Below are 11884 nucleotides of genomic sequence, written 5' to 3'. Positions count from 1 at the left end.
AAGTTTACACAAATATTGCACTATTAGGAATAATAGTAGAAAATGTATACTCAATGAGAAGCTACTTTTGTCAATGATATTTAGGACACAATATTTACATCAGATTATATTTTTGTTGATGGTATACTGACATATGACGAGCCGTTAAACCATTAATTGACGTGGAACCAGGAGGTTTGCTCATTCATGTCTTTGATTCTTCTGAAATGGGGGCTAATCAAGTGGATCATATAGCTTCTTGCGCCAGTTGAGTATGCCGCAAAGGTAATGATAAAGCTTCCATGAACACTGTTCTCCTTCTGGTTCAAGTGATGCAGGACCAAATGAGGATTCTGGAAAGAAATTTTAGACATGATGATGATGAAGATAAGACTTATCAGACCAGTAGATGACGCATGCACCTAAAGTGGGAATCCAACACAGATATTGTCTTCCGGATCAAATACGCACCACTAGTCGAGAACCTCATTGAAGATCTGTTCTGTCCACGTTAATACACTATTCACAGGATGATGTTGCCAAGCATAGGTTGTGGGTTGTGAACAGACTGCAATGCATGAATATGAAATGATTACTTTTTAAGGGGAAGAAATGGAAAAGTGCAGGCTTCAGAGATCTTCACACAGAGCTTTTCCGGTGACTGCCCAAGCGCACAACAGTGAGCTATCACAATTCTGAGTAACTAAAAGCAATGGCAGTCATCTCAGCTCAGTTTCAAGTGGATCCTTAAATCTGGCACAGTAGTGATCCCAGTTTCGTCCTCTGGTTTATCATCCAAGAGACAAACCATACTTGACCATTTTTTGCAAAATCCGTATCCTTGGAAACCTCACAATCACAGCAAATTGGGTCTGGATCATTAGCCATCGCTATATTGAAATATGAAAATTAAGCAGTAGTCTGCACTACGTAGGTTGGCAATCATGCGGAAAAATAGTACGCTGGAGCTACCAAAGATACGTAGGGACCAGTTCGCAAAATGCATTTTGTAGTACGTAAAGTAGTACTCCAGTAGTATTTCTCACATACTACAAAGTGCTATTCACTAGCCTTCAGGTACAGACCTCTGCCTCCACTCAACCTATCCTTTTTGTGGGAAGTTCTCTGCCACTGTAGAAGATATCTCCGCACAAATTTGTTGCACTAGTAAATGTGGGATGGTCAAGAGAGTGTGAGGAGCGTGCTAACACTCTTTTGTTGGACATACACCCACTAAAGAGTAAGACTATTGCTATTCACAAACTAAACTTCTAAAGTAATTACAGCATTAATTGTGTCAAAACTGTAAGGCAAGCATCACAGCTGACCACTCACAGGTGCCGCACCACACATTCATAGAAAAGAATGAAGGCAGGAAAATTAAAGAAGAGTCCATACAAACTAATATTAATATAATTAAATTATTCCTACATTTGAAATATTGCAAGAATACTCCTCACAGTTGTCAGCGATAGGTCCAAGATTTGGTGGTGCGAGGACTGAGTGAAGAGAATCTGTAAAGCACAAACAATCCCGCAGCTAATGTTCTTTTATTTCAAGGTGACATAATGCAATCTGTTATCCGATGCGTTTTGTCACACTCACTGTCTTCATAGGTATGTATATCTTATATCATATATAAAGACATATGTATTTATGATATATATATATATATATGTGTGTGTGTGTGTATATATGTATGTATATATATATGTATATATAATAAAAAAAATTAAGGAAATAAACTTAATTAAAAAAATTAATTAAACTTTTATCTAAAAGCTATAAATAATTTAAATTAATTAAACACATATTAATTAAACACATAGGGGCGTATTTATGAGAGCCCTGCGTCACTTTGCCCCACATAAAGTGCTACATGCATGACAAAGGACTCTGAATCCAATTTATGAAGCCATGCAAAACCACCTGGCCTCATAAATCTTGAATAAGGCAACGCAGTGTAAACCACTGTGTTGACTTACTCTGCACCCAGGAGGCATTCCATGGTTGTTGCGGTGGGTTATTCCATGCAGTACCCATGGATTTCGAGGCTGCCCTAGATTTACAAAATCATGAAAACCTGGGGTAGCGCCAAATCCATATGTCTCCTACGGTGAGGCAGAACGAGGGGAAATATGTTTATTTCTCCTTGCTTTTTCCTATTTGTATGTTTGCTGCATTCTGCAGCACAGACAGAAAGAAGAAAATGCCTCTATGATTGTTTTTGTGCATCAAGGTGTGGCTTCCTGCACAAACACAATCCTGCATGCAACAGAGGCTGCCTTGCACCATGGTGCAAGGGTGCTTACGCTGGTGCTAGGCTTCCCAAACTATGCCAGCACAGGGAGAAAGGACAGAAAGGCACTGTATTGCATATATACAATGCATTCTTGCCCTTTAACACTGGTGTAGGGCAGCGCAGCAAGGTGCCTTGCCGTGCTGCCCTCCGGCCAAAATCCCATAAATGAAAGCTATAATTGTTTCACAAATTCTATTCATATTAGAAACAAAAATGCTAGCAGGTGTTTAGCATTATTATTTATAAATGAAAATGATATATTTTAGTTATTAATTCAGCACACTTTTGTATGATGAGGTATGTGCTATAACATTTTATTTTAGTATTTCTTAATTAAAATTAAACATTTAAATGTAATTTACATTTATATTTTACATTAAAATATGGTTGCATATTATTTTCAAGAATAATAAACTTTAATTATTTCCCTTCTTCTTTCCCATAGGGAGATCTCCATCATGGTAGCAGAAAACTCCACCTATGTGTGCAAAATTACAGCGCCTTTTCATTCATAAATCATGTTGTAGGAGAATCAGCCCCAGATTTAAGGAGGTGGAGGCATGGATGTCTACATCTTGGTGTAAACCTACACTGGAAATGAAGTTAAATAACAAAAATGCAAAAAAGTATAGTCACACCTAGGTGTATTAGTAAATATACATGCGAGTAAATACACACAGGTTTAATTGCTTTTGTGAATAAACCCCTAACAGTGCAAGAAGAATGATCAATTAATTAAAAGATACCCTAGACCTACATATCATTACTGTCATACCTGCTAATGTTTACTCAAACAGTGAGGAATAATGGTTTAGAATATGGACATGTTTTAGTCCACAAACTTCTCAATTAATGAACAACTTTCCTTCAAAAGAACAAAATAATATTTTACAGTTTAAAAAACATGGACTGCCATAAGATTTGGATTATATTACTTCTGGACATCTCCACTCCTCTGCCCTCTCTTCCTCCAGAATGACGTCTGTCACCGCAGGGGTGACTCCAAATCTGGTAGCCTAACAACACAAGCAATGGGAGTGACTAGAGATTCACATCTAGATGCCAGCCACAGTGATATGTGTATCAAAGGTGAGTCCCAGGGCCCCATCCTTACTTTTTATGACTCTCTCATCAGCCCCATCTCCTCACTGAGATGTGCCCAGGCCCATAGCTTGTGAACTCTTGCTGAGTCAAAAAGAACCCTTCAAATTGTACTGGGGGAGCCTAACTCTCCCTCTGTCGAGTGTGTCCAACCCAGCTCACAGAAATGCAGCAATACACAAATCTTTCTTGGTTGATTCCTCTTCTCCTCATGTTTCACATTGCAGCCTGAGTCTCCCAAAATAGAACCTGGAGTCTGCCATGTAATATATCATTCACAGGTACTCCCAGAATAAGTAAACAGCATACATGCACTGCACTACATCCTTCATGTATAGCACCACTAAAAGGCACACAAACATCCAGCAAATTAATCTACCATACACGCACTGCACAGCATCACATCTTCATGTATTGTACCACTCACAGACACACATACACTCAGCACATGCACATAACATACACGCACTGCCTAGTACTACATTAGCCATGTATTGCACCATTCACAGGCACACCTACGTCCAGCACCTGTACCAAACTTGCACTGCACAGCACTACACACCACACAAACAATAGGCCATTGGTGAGTTAAGCGCACTGCAGCAGAACTTTAAATGAGTGAGCCTGTAGTCCTCACTTCAGTGTCACAGATAAAAAGACCTGTTCACTCACTACACAGTATGTTGCTACCACCTCGCTCATCCTTCTTAACTCCTAGTAAAGGCAGTAACCTTTCACCACTATCAGGGTAGTACTTTGGGCTCCCCTCCCATTCAACAAGACTGCATCCGTGAGACACGCCTATGTCATGGTGCACATGAATGATCCATGTTTGCCTATGACAAAAGAAATCAGCATTAGGGATCCAGACATCCGTACAGTTGGGGCACTAAGGGCATGGGTTCATGTCCTTAACATGAATACGACTTTCCCATCCAAACAACAAGTATCTTTGTTAATATTGGTCCTTCTAATAACATTCTACAGAAATGTAATGTTGGAAGCCAAATCAGAACCTATAAATCAAGATTGGGATAGGTTTTTATGATATTCTGCATGATATACTTCATTCAATCGATGTAGCATGTAGCCACCAAATTTATATTTGCAACTACATAAGAATTGTTAAAAATGTGCATTGAGTGGCGCTTTTCAAGTGCCCACTAGTTCATGTTACTATTGAAAGAAATACTTTTAAAAGTAATCCCCAAATATACTAGCAAATGTTTAAATAATAAGTAAGAGCTTGTCGATCAATGAACCAATGACCACTTCACTAACTTTTCCAGAAGATCATAACCTGGCTCCTGGTTTTATTAATTTTTAATATGTTGTAGTTAACATGCTTGAACAGGTCCTCCAACATATACCAGGACCTAATCCAATATGGTCAACTGGGAGGTCAGAGTTTTGAAGACCATATGAATTATAGGTATTTTAGAAATCTATTCTATTTCATGTAAGAGCAAAAACAAATGCAACACATTTGCTGTTTAAGTTTTATTCGTTCAAAGATTCCTTGATTGATAGAACTTCTCACTTGAGGGGGCTTAGTGGTAATAGTCATATCAAGCAGGGAATAAAATTAAGCAATTGGGAAACGGAATGCAAGGACAAGTACCTGAGCAATGCTGTGCATTGTGCTTTTCAAAAGATCTCCTAGATTTCTCAGATGTCAAAATGTTATGCACTGAAAATTCACACAACCAGGACAGAACATGTAACACAGTTTGTATGTTGATGATGCAAACATAACATGATAGCATTACCAACAACCTACTCATACTAAAGAATTTAGCCTTTGTATATTCACTGCGCACAGGGGACCTCATTTGTTAAGGGCTTGTGTTGCCATTGCATCAGGTACGGTGTCGAAGAGCAACACAATCCCGAAGTCCCTCGGCATGACCTGCGTGTCTTGGTAAATCTGAAGTAACGCAAGGCACCGCAAGTGGTTGCTGTGCCTTACTCTGCCTTAGGAAGGCTTTCTATGGGTGGAGCGTGGGTTTCCATGCATTTATAGATTTACCAACACTGGTAAACCCGGTGAACGTGTCAAAATGGTACGCTTTCCCAGGAGAGGCTCAACGAGGAGAAATATCTATTTCTCCTCATTGTTTCATCTTTCTAAGTGTGTTGCTTCCTGCAGCATACTTAGAAAGAGTAAAAAGCCCCAGGGGACTGTTTTGTGCAGGAAGGAGTCCCTTCCTGCACAAAATCCATTCTGCTTGTAACACAGGCACCCTTGATCCCTCAGGAACCCTTGCTCCATGACGCAAGTGTGCCTGCGTTGGTGCTAGGCATCAGATTGTGTGGCAGCACAGGCAGAGAGCAGGAATGTGTTATCTCTTGATAGATGTGGCACATTCCTGTCCTTTCCCTTTCACGCAGTGCAGCAAGTTGTCTTGCTCCGTTCAGTTGCATGACAGAATAAGAAATCTGGGCCTGGATATATTGTCCTGGGTAACGTGATGTCTTTCCATCCTTTCCTTAAATCCCCAATCTCATCCTATCGTCTTTTCTATCTTCTGCATCATCTGTTCACGTAGCTCCTGTAGAGCAGAAACTATGGACTTTAAAATGTGTTTGGGGGTTTACTGTAGGACTTCTCCTTCTTATTCCCTTCTGCTCTCACATCAACATCCACAATGTATTTTTAGGTGTTTAATTATAATTCTGTTAGACTCTGTGCAATTGGTCATTTCAACAACATGACAGTTAATATTCTGCTAAATAGAATCTAAAATGGAGGAAACAAAAAACTGAAGCACATAGAAATAGAACTTAAATTGACAAAAACAGGAAAACAACTGTCAAGACAACCTAGGCTATTCTGATTGCCACCTTTCCTCTGATGGAAAGCCGGGTCTAATGTGTTGCCCACCACCACTTGCGCCTGGTTCAAGTGGCCATTGCCTCGACTCAGCTCTTCAGCCTGGCTTCCCTGTTCCGATAGGCCCCGTGATGCATGACACATTTGGTGCAGTTGTAACCACACACTAGTACCCTTGTTATGCCAGCCTTGAGGCTTCCTGCTGTGGTAGAGTAGGCGGCAAGCTAGATGGCTTTCTCCTCCTGATGCAACATCCTATGCAACAGTAGGCTGTGCCCACCTGGCCATTTGACATTTGTTTCTTCAATAGATCCACTGCCAGATATTAGTTTTAGTGTGCTTTTGTTGGATGGTTGTTGGTTGTAGGTAGGCCCCTGGCTGGTGGAGGAGCTGCTTCAGTGCACCATTGGCATCTGCTGAAGGACTGGGAATGCAATGCCATCTGTGAAAGAAAACACTCTATTACAGTGCCCACAATAAAGTACGTTTCAGCATGCTGGCAGGTGGAGAGCCTAATAAGTAAAATATACAAATTCTCATCTTCCTGGGCGTGCTACAACTACTGTCTCCCCCTTTCATAAGACAGCATGTCCCTGAGACTCTGTACTTGACCAGACCTATCTCTAACAAACAGACCCTCAAATACGGCATCATGTCCTTCCTGGTTCTTCCTTGGATATCTCCTGCCACTTTTTTTGTTCTTAAAATGACCGACCCTTGCCCCCGACCTCCATCTCTTAGATTATCCCTTCCTCCTTGTTCCTCCATGCACTTTCACTATATTCGATCTTTTTTACTGCTCATTAGGGCCCTTTTCTTCTGGGTGAGAGCTAACACCTCTAAAAGGTATACAACGGTAACCACGCATTTTTTACAACGCGGTACCGTTACCACGCTACTTTTACCACGCAAGTCGATACAACGACTTGCGCTGGGGGGCGCTCCAGGATAGTAAATAGATTAATTTACTATCCAACTCCTTTCCCTAGAGTCCACGGGGACTGGAGTTGGAATAGTAAATTAAAAAATTTACTATCCAGCGCCCCTCCACGCAAGTCGTTGTAACGACTTGCGTGGTAAAAGTAGCGTTGTAACGGTACACGTTGTAAAAGTACGCGTGGTACCGTCATATATCCCCTCTAAAATTAGTCCCCAAACCACAGTAACATTTTCAAGAGCTCGCACATGGTTGATGGCACATGCCAAAGATAGCGCGAATGGGGCAATCACAAGAATACATTCCCTGCTGAAGTGAGGGCTTCCATCTGTTTCCATCGATGTCATTATGTGGCCAAATCGCTGTAGTAGTCTTCATTAATTTGTTAAAGAAGGATGTTTTAAAACGATACCTTCTCACTGAAAGTGGGACTGGGAGACACATCAGTGGGACAGGAAGAAATCTTGGTCTGACCGAGTTGGAGAAAGAGTCATCCGCAGACACAGGGAAGAACGAATACACAGGAAATGAGGATGAAAAGAATGGATTAATGAAGACACAGGAGACAGTCACAGCCGGCTGTTGAGCTGGCTTTTATCCAGCGGTGGCCCCTCCATTAGGGCAGAGGAGCGCTATTATAACAGGTTTTAAACCTGTTTCATTATTGTTTTATTTTAATCCCCTGGATCCACCCCCAGGAGTCTAAGGAGTCTTGGGTCGGGTCCAGGGGGGATGACACTGCTGGTGGGGGAGTGGTGGGCACTTTTACAGTGCCCATGACGGTTTGGCTTGCACTCTCAGGCCATCCAAACCGCCATGCGCAATGAAGCCCTCTCCAGCCCCAGCTGCGTTGCTAGGGCTGGAGAGAGCAGGATCAGGCTCTCAGTCTGCCTGGGAGCACAAATTGACAGTGCTCAGGCCAATCCTGGCACTCCTCACAAAACCCCACATCACTAGGATGCAATGCCAACAGAAGTGCCTTGTGCCAAGACCAGGTAAAATAACATAACTGATCATGTCCTTACAGGATCCATTGCTGGGCTCCACGTGTCACCATCACCTCCACACACGGAATCTCTGCTTGGCTGTACTCCAGACACAACTTGTGACTTGCTGCTCTTCTACTCCATTTTGTGACTCATATTTGTCAACACAACTTGCCCTCTGTGAAGGGGTTTGCTCTTCCTCTGCACTTCAGAATCCTGTACAAGTATCCTGAGGCACATCCAGTGAACCTCTCCATCTCCTCTGAAAAGGACACTCTCCTATCGGTAAAAAACAAAATGGGCAAAGAGGCAGATAAATAAACTAGTTGAAGGGACAGACATAACCATACTCAAAAAGGTATCCTTTAAAAAACAAACCAGAGGGCACGGTGGTGCATAATGCAGCCAGGCCAGGAGTCAGACATCAGCATTCAGCATTATTCATCATCCAACCTGTGTGTTTGGGAAGTGTGATTAATCTTCATTTGCATGCTGTTTATTGAAATGACGAGCATGTAGCTAACTGGATATATGACGTTAAAACGCATGTTTTTACAACGCATACCGTTACAACGGGACTTTTACAACGCCAATACTATTACCACGCATGTATTTACAACGCATTTTTTTACAACGCAGGTACCTTTACAACGCATACCATTACAACGTAAGTATTGGTAAGTATATATTTTTTTTTTAATTGTATATTATTTAAAATTAATATAATGTAATGTAATTGTATTTAATTTAATTTAATTTAATTTAATTTGATTTAATTAATTTAATTTAAATTTAATTTTATTTTATTTTTACCCTGTATCCCTTTACCCAAAAACCCAAAACTGACCCTGAACCCTAAAAATACCCCTTTACCCAAAAACCCAAAACTGACCCTGAACCCTAAAAATACCCCTTTACCCAAAAACCCAAAACTGACCCTAAACCCTAAAAATACCCCTTTACCCAAAAACTGAAAACTGACCCTAAACCCTAAAAATACCCCTTTACCCAAAAACTGAAAACTGACCCTGAACCCTAAAAATACCCCTTTACCCAAAAACTGAAAACTGACCCTGAACCCTAAAAATACCCCTTTACCCAAAAAACTGAAAACTGACCCTGAACCCTAAAAATACCCCTTTACTCAAAAACCCAAAACTGACCCTAAACCCTAAAAATAACCCTTTACCCAAAAACTGAAAACTGACCCTAAACCCTAAAAATACCCCTTTACCCAAAAACTGAAAACTGACCCTGAACCCTAAAAATACCCCTTTACCCAAAAACTGAAAACTGACCCTGAACCCTAAAAATACCCCTTTACCCAAAAAACTGAAAACTGACCCTGAACCCTAAAAATAACCCTTTACCAAAAAACTGAAAACTGACCCTGAACCCTAAAAATACCCCTTTACCCAAAAACTGAAAACTGACCCTGAACCCTAAAAATACCCCTTTACCCAAAAACTGAAAACTGACCCTGAACCCTAAAAATACCCCTTTACCCAAAAACCCAAAACTGACCCTGAACCCTAAAAATACCCCATTACCCAAAAACCCAAAACTGACCCTGAACCCTAAAAATACCCCTTTACCCAAAAACCTAAAACTGACCCTGAACCCTAAAAATACCCCTTTAAAAAAAACCTAACATATAACATTTTAAATATAATTATATACTTACCAATACTTACGTTGTAATGGTATGCGTTGTAAAAGTACCTGCGTTGTAAAAACATGCGTTGTAAATAAATGCGTTGTAATGGTATTTGCGTTGTAAAAGTTCCGTTGTAATGGTAGTGCGTTGTAAAAAATGCGTTGTAATGTGTGTTTACCAGCTAACTGAATCCTGGCTGCTCCATGCTTAGCAGTACCGATGCACTACTCAGCACTTAGAAATAACATGCTGTTGCAGACTACAGCATCCAAAAAACCACTTGTGTTGATAAAGTGCTTTAGAAAATGAAAAGTGTAACATGACCCATTCCTCACCCTCTAAACAAAGGAGCTCATATACAGGCTGCCTTGTGTCACTTCAGAGAGCAAGCTTGGTTGATCAGTTGAGGATTTTCCAGTTGCAGTGGCCTGGTCCCTGCCCAGCTAGCTACAGTGTCAAGGCCAATTCTCTGTCCTACTGTTCATAAAAGATTGGAAGCAGTTAGAATTACGAGTCTTAGGCGCTATAAGAAACCAGGCTTTTTTGTCCTTCGACGAGCAAACATACCCAATGTTAGGCATTTTCTTCCCACGTCCTTCATCATGCCTGCTCTGGCGGAAATGTTAACTCCCAGGTTCTGACTGGGATAGATTTGCTGAACGGGCGAGGATCACTCTTAAACGAGTGATTTGCATATGGGTTGCCCCTGTCTGTAGCGGCATAGATGTGCTAAAACGTGTGGTATGGAATGAGACCTGCAGTAATTAGCAGTGTCTACGATTAAACTGAAGCATTCCATCCATCACTTAGTGTGCATGTTTTAAATCGGGTGCTGTAACCCTTTAAATTCCTCTGGAGGAAGAACATGTAATATATTGTTTTTCACATATTTTGTTTGTAGGAAAGAGGTGCTTCCAGGGGCCACGAAAAGAGAGCCCATGGTCGGGAAGACCCTCAAATGAAGACACGTTTTCAAGCATTAGTCTGATGGCACTGAATGAAAACACAGCCCTAATATTACAAACTGTGTGTGTGGTTTAAAATCGATTGCACAAGGCATGACGTTTATTAGTTACTTGGTTTGAGCCCAAGTCTGAGTTTTGAGTCACGGGCTGGGTGAACCCGTGCCAGCTGTGCATGTTCGTGCAAGTATTAAAAGCCTGAGTACTGAGGTAAACACCTCCACCCCTGCCATTGCTTCAGTCATATAATAAGCAGCACAATCAGTCCTTCCGTGGCCGCATAATTTCAGATGCGCTGGCTATGGCGATTGCAGATCCCAAATCACCAATAGATCGCAAGGACAAGGGAAGGGTTCTTCAAAGCATCATCTTGTCTAGACGCCCACGGGCCCCACAGGTGTCAGAGGGACTGCCATGTATGACCCTTCTTGCCCTTGTGCCGTGCCAGCTGTGGTGCCAGTGGGCCACAGGCCCTGGTGCAAGGGAGGCAATGCCCCCCCCCCACCCCCCCAAGGCTGCTGTGTGAATTGTGAAATTCTGTAATAAGCAGGGCTCAGAGGGCCCCTCGGCCTTTGGGCTCCGGTGTCACTGCACTTGCTGCACCACTGAACTCGACGCCCCTGCGTGCGAGGCGCGGTGATAATCACTCAAGTGTTTTCCCTTTCATTTCTCTAATGGCCTCCTCAAACGGACTTTTCAGCATGGCCTCAGTTGAAGATGAACATTGCTAATTATTTATGTCTCCCGAGGCGGCGCCTCCGTGACAGCAGCGGGCTCCCGCATTGTTCTGGCTGCCTGCTCACCTGTCGCCGTCCCTTTTATCCTTCTAGCGCTCGCTGGGTTTATCTTTCCACAACAGGCCTGTAAACAGAGGCCCCGCGCCGGCGTCGGCCGTACGGCTGCGTAGCGTGCTAGCGCGCGCCTCGGGGCCAGCAGCGTGATGGGCCGACGCCGGCGGGAACCGCGGTGCCTTGGGTACCAGGGATCATTACGCAGATGCACGAGACCTGTCTCCAGCGCAGTTACTCAACCAAGGAGCGTGACGTCTCCAAAACCAGGAGATTCCCTGTCACGGGATTCTAATTGATCACAGACCTCTCTCACTCTCCTTCCATTGTGAAATTAAC

At 42.3% G+C, this 11884-nt stretch overlaps 1 long non-coding RNA gene across 1 annotated transcript; it reads right to left on the bottom strand.

The window, feature by feature from the left end:
* Positions 1-4626: 4626 nt before the first annotated feature.
* On the bottom strand, positions 4627-11665 carry LOC144766900 (uncharacterized). Its single transcript, XR_013597973.1, has 3 exons — positions 11561-11665; positions 8178-8417; positions 4627-6657 (listed from the first exon to the last, which is right to left on the bottom strand). It is a non-coding gene; the product is annotated as an uncharacterized LOC144766900 (long non-coding RNA).
* Positions 11666-11884: the final 219 nt, after the last annotated feature.

This window comes from Lissotriton helveticus, chromosome 7 (assembly GCF_964261635.1).
Source record: "Lissotriton helveticus chromosome 7, aLisHel1.1, whole genome shotgun sequence".
In the NCBI taxonomy this organism is placed as follows: domain Eukaryota; kingdom Metazoa; phylum Chordata; class Amphibia; order Caudata; family Salamandridae; genus Lissotriton; species Lissotriton helveticus.
Note: the sequence above shows the minus strand (reverse complement) of the source record. Positions and strands in the feature narration are given on the sequence as shown.